General features: G+C 40.3%; 1 pseudogene; it reads left to right on the top strand.

The window, feature by feature from the left end:
* Positions 1-4,430: 4,430 nt before the first annotated feature.
* LOC104863193 lies at positions 4,431-4,901 on the top strand (annotated as a pseudogene).
* Positions 4,902-11,410: the final 6,509 nt, after the last annotated feature.

Here is an 11,410-nt window from a genome sequence, read left to right as displayed (position 1 = left end):
AGCTGCCTGAGACAGTCAGTCGGTAATGAGGGTAGCTAAGAAAGCACCAGCCCTGAAGAAACCTTGTGATTGAGATAAACAGACATAGATGAAATCTACATGGATCAGCCCTTAGGAACAGTTGGAAGTGAGTGTTGAGCAGATTCCTGGTGAAAACTGACCCTAGAGTCTTCCTGTTCCCCAGTGCTTAGCATTCTGATCTCACTTTTGCCACTTAGAATTCAAGTACAACTCACATGGAAGAGGAGTAGGCAGGAAATCCAAAGAGCACCTTCATGCATATTGATTGACATTACTCATTTCTCAATGAATAACATCTCTAAATAAGAATTGTTATTTTCTGAAAACATTGAAAGTTTCATTGTCAGGCACCTGAGTTCGTGTGAAATCAATGCTCTACTTCTGTTGTCACCCACCCTAGTCTGCTGATGTCTCTTCTGTTGACTCAGAGTCATGGCCACAAACCCATGTGACTCCCTCACTATGATCTGTTCCTGGAGCTTGAGAACCCCATCTTGTTCGCATTGAACCATTGGTGCAGATTTTGTATTTGTCCTGGATTAGTTATTAACCAGCAACATGCAGGGGGTGACTAAAAATATGTTGAATGTTTAAATTTTTAAAGACTTTATTACAGTAAAAGAGAAATTGCCAAGAATGATGGGATAAGTATGTTTAAACCAAGGGGGTAGACTCTCGGTATTTTGAGAAAGATTAATAGCAATCTTTTATTGTAATAATTTTTAATATAAACACTCCCTGTAGTTTTATCACTTCTCATTGATGAAACAGTTATGGCAATTCCTGTCAAGCAAAAACATTACGGTGTGTCTTCGTTCACCTTATACAACAGATCTGGCACCAGGTGTCTTCTGGTTCTTCTCCAAAGGCAAAATGACCATGAAAGGTAAATGTTTTGAATTGATTCAGGACATTGAGGCAGCCATAATCATGCAACTAAAAGAGGACTTCCAGAACTGCCTCAGACAGTGGCAAGAATGATAAGTATTTTGAAAAAAGGGGCAGTATTTTGAGGGGGACTAATGACAATGTGTCTTTTACTGTATAAATTTTTTAATTTAAACATTCAATATATTTTTCAGCCCCATCTCATACCCTTAGGCAAGCTTTTTAATTTCTCTGAAATTCCATTTTCTCATGTTAAAATTAAGGACTCTGTTGGCAAACACAAGGCATATTTTTTCACTAATTGTAGCAAAGACTAGTATTATGCTGATAAGTATGAATTGTAGAAATTTTAAGAGGAATTTTTTTTTATTTTATACCTATATACTAATCAGAACTAGGTTAACTACATTCAACTACTTTAATCCAAGAGATTCAGAATAGACCTTAGGGAAACTAACTTAATGACTAGATAAGGCAAATTTGAAATTGGCGTATCAAACACTTATATGGAATTAAGTCTTTCCAAACTGCTGGGAGGGTCTTGAAACAGTTTATCTTAAGTAGACCAAATGTCCCCCAAAAGTGGCTCAACATCAGAATCGTATGGGGGACATTTTAATCAGAGATCCCTGGACCCACTCTGAAGATTCTGATTTCCTGGGGCCTGGTTGGCTATGGAATCTACATGTTTAAAAACCATCCTGGGAAATTCCAATGAAAAGCCAGGTATGAGACACAATGCCTTCCCCAAAAAATAACTAAACAATAGAAACTCCAACCCTATAGATTCAAAAATAATTTTTCTTTTTACGTCAGAACATGGTTTTTCTTTTTAAAACAAATACATTACTGGTAAAGGGCTATGATGTCAAGGAGTTGCTTAAAATAAGTTGGAGGGTTAAGAAATGTTGGGGGTGGAGGTGTTCTGTTAAAATGAAACAAAATCAGCTGTGAATTTATAGCTATTTAACCTAGGACTGAGAATGAGCATTAATTTTTGTTTATAGTATTCTACGCTTGTATATGCTTAAAATTTGCCATGACTAGTTTTTAAAAATAAAACTAGGGCATATAAATAATAACTAAATCCTCTGTTTCTCCCTCCCTACATCTCATTCTCCAGTAATACCTATTTTTAGAAGTTGGCTATATACCCTTCCAGATATTTTTCTGTGTATTGAATTTAAATCTCCATTTACTTATTCCACTTAGGAGCCAACTCTATGCCAAATCCTATAATGAAATTGGTTTAGAAAATGAGAGTCGAAATTTTTCACTGCAAATGTCCCACCCACTCACGTTTCTCCTTCCCTCGCTCCCTCCCTCTCCTGTTTCACTCCCACCAAAAGCAGAATCACAACCAACTGCCTGGAAGCCACCTCCACATGTGCTTCACAGCCCACAGTGTGATCCTGCCTACTCTGGAGGCTGTGAAAGCAACCAGGCGCTGAGTTCAAACCCCAGCTCCTCCATTTTCTAGTCAGGTATGTCATGTAATCTCCCAGAACTCCAGTTTTCCCATCTGTGCCAGGAGATGCTAGACGTAGTACCAACTCTTCAGGAAGCTGAGATGGGTGATGCCTATAAAGTTTAATTCCTGCCCCCAGAATCCTCTCATCATCATATGTTCTTGTCTTCTCTTGAGATTTTGCAAGACTCGTGCCTCACCCCCAACTCTAACCTTACACACACACACACACACACACACACACCACAAATATACTAAAGTTTAAGGGTTTTGCTGTGCTTAAGAAAATAAAATAACCAAAAGAATCAAAATGTTCATTACTGTCCCAGCCTCCTCCCAACACAAAGCTGCCTTTCTGCAGGGTACAGGAATAGATTACTCTTATTCCTGTAGATTCACATGTGTCCCGAACTTTTTCTTGAAAAGCCTAACTACCCAGTTGATCACCCCTCATGACTTAGTCATGTTTTTGTTTTTAGATTTTATTACATCCATTTATTTTCCAATTCATCCTTTTGGTATGATAATGTAGTACATCCAACAATAGGTTTCCCAAACCATCTTAACCCATCAAAATTCTGCTTGAGACATAATTCACAAAATTTGTCTGGGTTGGTATTCCTTGACACTAGATTTGACTTTAGGGATAAATCAATACAGTATGCATACATCAAAATTTTATGTATATAATTTATATATGTATACACACACACACACACACACACACACACACACACACACACACATAGAGACAGACAGGAGAGAATTAAAGAATGCTTCCAATACCTAGGTCATTACCTGAATTTCTCAATTCAAGTGCATTTGGCTCCCAGTCTGCACAGACAGACAGAGAAACATACACTTATATGTGTGTTTTCTAGCATGAGTCATACACATACACACAAAAACACATATATAAATCTCTTTTTGACCCTATCATGCATATAGTTTGAAAAGTTTGTTAGAAGAACCTGCATGGTAATAATTCACTGAACCTCATGTATAATAAGCAGAAATGCACCAGCCTTTATGATGAATTGCCAGGGTAACACAGGGACATCTTGTTTGCATTTCAATGCACCAAGTGTCAGATTCTTATTTCATTACTTGCCAGCACATTAGTGGATGATTTTTAATTTCTTCCCCCTCCCCCTTTAGCAAAGCTCCATGGAGACCTCTCGCTCTTGCCACTTGCACTGGGAGCAAGGTTGCATTATTTTTAAATGCTATAGTGTCTGGGTCTCACTTGAAATGTTGCTGAATTAACAAAATAAATGATAACATATTACCAGCAGTTCTATCTGGCTTCTTCTCAAAACAAACTTTCTCTTGCCTTTATTGAACTCACTCTACAAAAGGGAAATTATTAGATTTGTGGCATCTTCTTCACATTTTAAATTAGAGACCGTTCTGTTTTTCATAGCTTATATTGTTTTTATTTTACCCAGATTCATATTGTTTCTCATGCAAAACAGTATAAGAAGCTACAAGAAGTTATTCGCAGAGAAAAATTTGGTTCTAAATTGCCTAGAATTTTAATCTCCTGGAGGCTGCTGGGTGTCTAGACCTGCCATGATGTCCCCTGGCCTGCCCCAGCTGGAAGACTGAGGACTAAATGTTGGTGCCGTGTAAACTGAAAGCAGATTATTTTCCAAATTTTCCAAAAACTGAAAGGGAATATTCTTTCTAATACTTTTTCATGTACACAGTCAGATAAAATAGGAAACTTTTTAGAGTGACAATTCTCAAACTTTGGTAAGCAGCGGAATCTCTTGGAGGGCAGTCCAAAAACACAGCTCATCAGTTTCGCTTCCAGAATTCCTGATTCAGTAGACCCTGAAGAAAGTCTGAGAATCTGCATTTCCAACAAGATCCCAGTGATGCTGATAGGTGTTGATTGAATTCATACTAGGAACCATCCCCGGTGGATTCTACGCCCTGCTCAGTCATTTACCTTCTGAGTTCCCTTGGGAAAGTTACTTCACCTTTCTGAGATTTAAATTCTTCAATAAAATGGCTTTCAGCCAGAGCTGCCATCTTCATGTAATTTCCCAAAATGACAAACGCAAAGGGAAAGAGGAGGGGAACCCAGTATATGTTCTCTAGCCCTTTTAGAAAACATGGGGTTGTTCCTCTGGCCACATACACGCGAATCTACAAAAAAGGGTGATATTGTAGACATCAAGGGAATGGGTACTGTTGGGAAAGGAATCCCACACAAAAGTTACCATGGCAAGACTGGAAGAGTCTGCAGTGTTACCCAGCGTGCTGTTGGCATTGTTGTAAACAAGCAAGTTAAGGGCGAGATACTTGCCGAGAGGATTAATGTGCATATTGAACATATTAAACAGTCAGAGTCGCGATAGCTTCCTGAAACGTGTCAAGGAAAATGATCAGGAAAAGAAGGAAGCCAAAGAGAAAGGGACCTGGGTTCAGGTGAAGCGCCAGAGAAGCACACTTTGTGAGAACTAATGAGAAAGAGCCTGAGTTCTTGGAACCTATTCCCTATGAATTCATGGCATAAGCTGGGGGTGTAGCTCTGCCATGCAGCACCGAGTTAGCAGCTGAGTGCCCTAAGCTCTACTTTAAAATAAAAAATAGTCCTATGTTGTAAGGATGGTTTTCGTAAGTGAACAGGTGTGTGGTGCCTTACCTCAGAGAAACAATATTTGGAGCAGATTCTCATTATACCCAGTTAATTGTGTCAGGTCTTTACTCTTCAGTGTTCTTCTTGCCAAAAGATGTGAGGTGTTGTGCAGATGTGCACCCAAATGGCCAAATATTTATGAAATATTTATATTGGCTTGAAAACCCTCTAAATCCCCATGGGGACAAGGTGTATCAAAATAAATGGAAGTCAGTATATGGTATTTCAGTTAAATAAATTGTTTAAAGCACCCTAAAAAATTCTTCAATAAAATGAAGATAATAATAGCCCTTTTCCCTAAAGTAATAGGAAAAATGAAGCCATACATTTGAAAAGCACTAGACACAATGCCAGGTATATAGTAGTTACTCAATAAACGTGAAAGTACCAGTAGCCTAATATTTCAAAAAGATCAGGGGTTCTTCCTCCTGTCTGTCATCATCATTCAATACCTATTTGGTCACTTCCAGATATGAGCAGCTCACTACCGGGGAGAAATCAATCCCTTTGTGGTTAGCACTCATTAGTAGGAAGCTAGGCTGAATTGGAACCTATTCTGAAACTCTATGCTATTGCCCTCCAGAGTCACAAAGGAGAAAACTTGCCCCTGATTTCAAAACTTTTGATTCAAGACATTCTGAAAGTTTATCACCCCAGCCCCCAGCACGGCTGATCTTGAAATGGCTCACTACACCTGTTATGTTTACTAGTGGCTTGGAAGATGGCTTCATTCACTTCCTTATTCCCTGCAGCACAGTATGTGAGGGAAGCTTTCCTGAAGGAAAGATTGGCAAAAGGGACAGAGATGAATTTTGTTGGCTTAGACGGGCCAGCCTAAGAGGTCTAGGATCTTTTTCTCTAGGTGGTGGGAAGACTGATTAGTTTTGGGACACAGAGTGAAATGGCCAGATTTATATTTTATAAAGGTCATACTTTATAAAATTTTCAGGACTGGGTCAATTGTGGTGAGACCAGAGCCACGGACATCTCTTAGAAGATTCTAGAAAGAAGAAAGAAATATGAGATGTCAAGGACGCAGAATAAACAAGAGTTGGTCATCATCTTGCATGCAAGGGATAAAGAAAAGGGAGATTTCTTGAATGATGTCCAATTTATTGAGAAAGATAATACTCAAAGCAGCTTTCTGGCAAAGAATGAGTTGAATGTGGGGCACCATAAGTATGAAGTATCTCTAGGACTCTGTAGGCAATTGAATCCATAAGTCTGAATTCTCTGGAGCAAAATTTGGGCTGAGAAAACAGATGTAGGGGTCAATGATTGATAGATTGTAGTCAAAATTACAGGAATGAATAAAAGTACTCGGGCTGAGAGAGGGAAAAAGAGGAAAGGACAAAAATTTAAGAAACAGAAACAAAAAGAATCCTCTAAGGACAGTCACAGAGGAGTACACAAAGGAGAAAACCAAGAAGAGAAGCATGACCACCAAGTGTCACAGAGTGAGCACTTCCAGAAAGGAGCCGGCTAGATGTAGTGATCTAGAGGAGATCTTAGTGAAAAGGGGGTCTGTGGGATAACGGCGGTCAAAACCAGGTGATCATACTCGGGTAAGAAAGAGTGAAAAATAAAACAGGAGTAAGAAAAGAACAGTATCTTCAAAGAGCTTGGAAAGAATGGAAACAAAGATAGAATAGAACAAAGAAGTGTACTTTTAATGTCAGAGAAAAATGAATATGCTTTCTTATGAGGAGGCAACTAGAAACAATGGTCAACTCCTCTTTAGGTGAGCTCATATGTTGTTTAGAGCTGAAACGCCGACAGACATCAGTCACAGTAAAGTGAAGAGATGATTTAGGGTAGTAGAAGAAAGACTTGGCTTGAGGCCCAAACATTGTTGACGGCTGATTTCAAGCTACTGCCTCCAAACTCAGGCTTGCTGTACTTCCCAGAAATGTAATTATGTAGTCATCAAGAACACGTAAGCCTGGTGAAGGAGGCAGGAAGATGACTTCCACATGTCTGCCCCATTGCTTTCCCACAAGCCAAGCTATGAAGAAAATAGCAGTGTCTGGGAGTTACTTCTATCCCCGGTATTCAGCCACGACTGTCTTCACATTTATCCCCATGACCTATCCTCCTCACTCACTCACAGCCGTCTTTAGTATCAGTCTTCTACCCTATTCTTTTTTAACCCATTCTTACTCCATTATTTTTCACCTCCTCACCATTACTTTTGTTGTACTCCTCATTCTGAAAAGCACCCTTTAGATCAGCAATCAAATTAACTCCAGATAAGGGAGAGACTCCTGGCCAACCACCTCCATAAAACACCCTACCATACAGACCAGGCACAGCTCACAGGAAATCTTAAGTGTGTCTGTTGTGTCTGTTACCTTAAGGGCACCCAACCTCATATCCTCTATAGTTCAGCACAGTGTTTTACATATAATAGGTCCTTGATAATTAGTTACTCAACTGAAATGGACTTAAAGAAAGGTCCTTCACTACACAGTATTTTTATCCAGTTCTTCAAACAGAAGAGAATTTGATCATCCTGGGAGTCCCAGAACATCTGTCTCATGAGAAAAAGTCATCATTAGACCTCAGTGGAGCAGATTTCCCTGCCAAGAGAGTGTCAACCTCTTCCCACCACTCTTGTAGGTGCCTGAGTCCACCCAGATATTCAATGGTAGAGAATTTGAGCCCAGTGCCTGGGTTCCTGGGAGACTTACAGATCATAAGTGGTATAAGGAAAGTCCTACAAAGTGCTCCAGTTGGCCAGCATTGTGTTCTGTGTCTGAGCTAGCTTTGGGAACTATAGTCATCAAAGGACCCCACTGAATTTCTTAGGGCTGGGACTAGATGAGACAGAGGCTATGTACAACCTTGAGAATGAATGCCTCCTTAAATTCTGTGCTCCGCAAGTCCCAGTCACCTCACCCTAGTGTCAGCCCTGGGTCCTCTTAAATATTTTCTTTTCATATCCTTAAAAGATACTATTTGTGAATATAAAAAATTGCCTTATTTTTAAAAACTTATTTCAACCCTCTTCCCAGTCCTGTGTATGTGCTTAGAGACATTCTGGAATGGTATTTGTATTGAAGATGATTATTTGGAGGTTGAGTATTTGATATACATGCTAGATTAGGTTCCTTGAGACAAGAGTGATGAAAAGATGGTTTATTAAGAAGTTATTTGTAAGACCATGAAGAGTGAAAAAGGCAAAAAAGGAAAAACCACTTTAAGGATGGGCAACTGATGGTTCACAGGTCTGATTTTTTGAGGAAATAAATAGTCTGTGAGAATCACTCTGCTCTCCAATGGATCTACGTGGAGAGGTACTGGTCTGCTGGCCTCCATCCCCACTGACTGAAGGTTGCCAAGATTGTGCTTGTGTGAGCGCCTCAGAGTGACGTGAGATGATGGATGCACTGCCAATGCAAGGTCAAAGCCTGCATGCAGCCATTTTCCACAGCCAAGGAAAGGACAGAGACAAACCATGAAGTATCCAGCATGGAGTAAATTGTTTTCACTTTCTTTTCTCACAGTGTTTTAATTTGTTGGAATTTTTTCTAATAAGCACATGTCACATTATAAAGTAATTATAGTCAGGATTTTATTTTAAATAGATATCTATACACGATGGAAGAGTTCTTTGGCAGTGACAGTTCTCCTTGAGCTAATGGTTACATTGTCACTAACTGTAGGACATACTGTGTGACAAGCTGTAAGACTCTTGCAGATGGGGAGATTTGTGACCTTTCATGACATACAACTTGTATTCCTGGTACCTTGTATCTAAGTGTCCTCTGCCTACACTCGTGTGCACACACACACACATACACACACACACACACAAAGGCACGCATGCACATGGCCAATTCCCATGACTTTATTTAAATCTAAATCTGCCAAGAATTCCTAAATTTGTATCTCCAACCCAGATCTCATCTCAGAGCACAAAATTCTGTGTATAAAACTGTTTGCCTGACATTTTCACTTAAATATCTCAAAAGCTTCTCAAAATTAATAATGTCATTTGTTCCACTGTTTTGGAAAAGATGCCCATGTTTGTGTAACTCCTATTCATCACCCAATGTAGAGTTTGCAAACAAAAACCAAACTGTTCACAAACAAAAGTGTTCATGAACCAAGGCACCACTGTACATTCTATACGAAATGCCTTAGTTTCTTCACAAAACTGTTTCCCTCTTGATCATCTCCATTGTTATGGGCTGACATGAGCTCTTCTTCAAAATCCGGTGTGAAAAACTAAAAGTCTAAATAAGGTTCAAATCGTATAACTGATAATGTGAAATAGGAAGAAAAGGTCTAAAGGAGTAGGGAAAATGGGAAGTGTAGGGGAATGAAAAGAAGGGAAAAGAAAAATATATGTGAAAAAGAAAATGTGGAAACAAAGTCTTTGTACTTTGGGGTTTTTTTTTGTTTTTGTTTTTTGGTACCGAGGATCAAACTCAGGACCTTGTGCTTGCGAAGCAGGGGCCAGAACAACTGAGCTAGATCCCTGGCCCAACAAAGTCTCTGTAAATAGGAAAGTGTAGAGGGAGTGAAGGAAGGGCAGGGGAATGGAGAAAAAAATAAGAACCAAGATACATCATGTAAAGGTACAAGATCCTAGTGATGAATGTAACTGTACTGTATACCTAAAAATGTACCAACAAACTTAATGGAAAAAGATCACACATAGGAGTCCTGACCCTCATTACTTCAAACCTTATTTGGGGATACAATATTTAAAGACATAATTAAATCAAGGCAAGGTCTTTAGGGTGGACCTTAACCTGATGTAATTATAAAAAGAAATTGGGACACAGACACACACGCAGAAGAAAAGCAGTACAAAGACATGAGGAGACACTAGCCATCTGCAAGTCAGGGAAAGAGGCATGGAACAGGTCCTTCCCTCACAGACCTCAGAAGGAATCAACCCTTCCAACACCTTGATCTTAGACTTCTAGTCTCCACAATCATGAGAAAATTGCTGTTGTGCTATGACCCTCAATTAATATCTGTGGAGCTCTTTGTTACAACAGTACTAGCAAACCAATATGCTATAGAAATAATTGGTAGCACCTATCAACACACAGCTAAAGGCCAGAAAACTGGGAGTCAGTTCCTAGACATCTTCTTACTCATCCCCACATCCAACTCACAGCCAAGTCAGTGTGTTAGCAAACAAAGTATATTCCAATGTCACCACCTCTCTCTACCACCATATAGCCCCCTCTAGCATGGTCCCCTGTAGTATAGTGGTAGGATTTGCATGTGCAAACTCATTATTGCTTAATCGACTAAACAAGTTAGGGATGGCTAAGTGGTGAATTGGCCAGGGTCACAACTCCTGACAGGTCCTTCCTGTGCCAGCCACTGAGGTACCCTCTGATTTCTGATCTATTTTGCTCTATTTGGGCTTACTCGGACTCTCAACACCTGCCTCGATCTCTGAAATTGATCTTGAAGTTAAGATTTTGGATCCAGAGCTTTCAGAGCCTGTATATCCAGCTTGCCTGACTGCCTACCTGGCTGTCCCTTATTGCCCTACTCCTGTAAAGACCCTCAATACTTACAGATGTCCAGCTTCTCTGATACCAACCCTTCAGTTCTACCTCTATCACCAGAGATCCTGGGCCTCAGGCTCCCACCTCAGCTACTCCTCCAAGACTATACAAGCTTCAGTCTTTACAAGCCACTCCCATGCTTTTGGTGGTTCCCTGGCACCTGTCCTGCAACAAGGTACACAACTGCCTGCCCCTCTGACCTCTCCAGTCTGGTCTTTTATATCACCCTCCTCTCCTGAACACCCTATCAGCCTACTTACCTCCCAAATACGCCATTCCATTTCATACTTCCATGCTGCTCCCACTGCAAGAACGCATTTCCTCCAGTTTTACTCCCTGTTACTCCAATTTGTTCTTTGAGACTCAGATCAGTAAGTCACCTCTAAAACTGTCCCTCACTGTGTGTCTTCCAGCCCTCCAACTCCTGTATTGCCTTCTCCCCCTGCACTTTACCTATTATATATGATGTTTGTTTCGCACCTTCATCACTAAACTGTGAGTTATTTGAGGACATGGACCACCTTTTATCAACCCTGTATCCTTACACCTGGCATAACTGCTCACACACAGCAGGTGTCAAATAAGTATTGAGACAAACTGGTCAGTTTCTCAGACCCACCGCACTGAGCCCCAGTCCCCAGCTCACAGCAGGGTAACATATTTCACCCTCTCCACAGCAGGCCATCTGGTTGCTGCATTTCCTGAGCTGAGTCACATGGTAGAAACTCTACATGAAGTACACACAGGTAGTAGAGCCTGGATGGCTTTTTAAAGTTTCTCAAGGAAAATGAAATTGTGAAATGCCCCAGTGGGGCCACGAAGCAATCTCTCCTAGTCCAGACTTGTGCC

This window comes from Fukomys damarensis, unplaced genomic scaffold (assembly GCF_012274545.1).
Source record: "Fukomys damarensis isolate Sample0158 unplaced genomic scaffold, DMR_v1.0_HiC HiC_scaffold_37, whole genome shotgun sequence".
NCBI lineage: Eukaryota > Metazoa > Chordata > Mammalia > Rodentia > Bathyergidae > Fukomys > Fukomys damarensis.
This window is presented reverse-complemented; position numbering and strand designations above follow the sequence as displayed.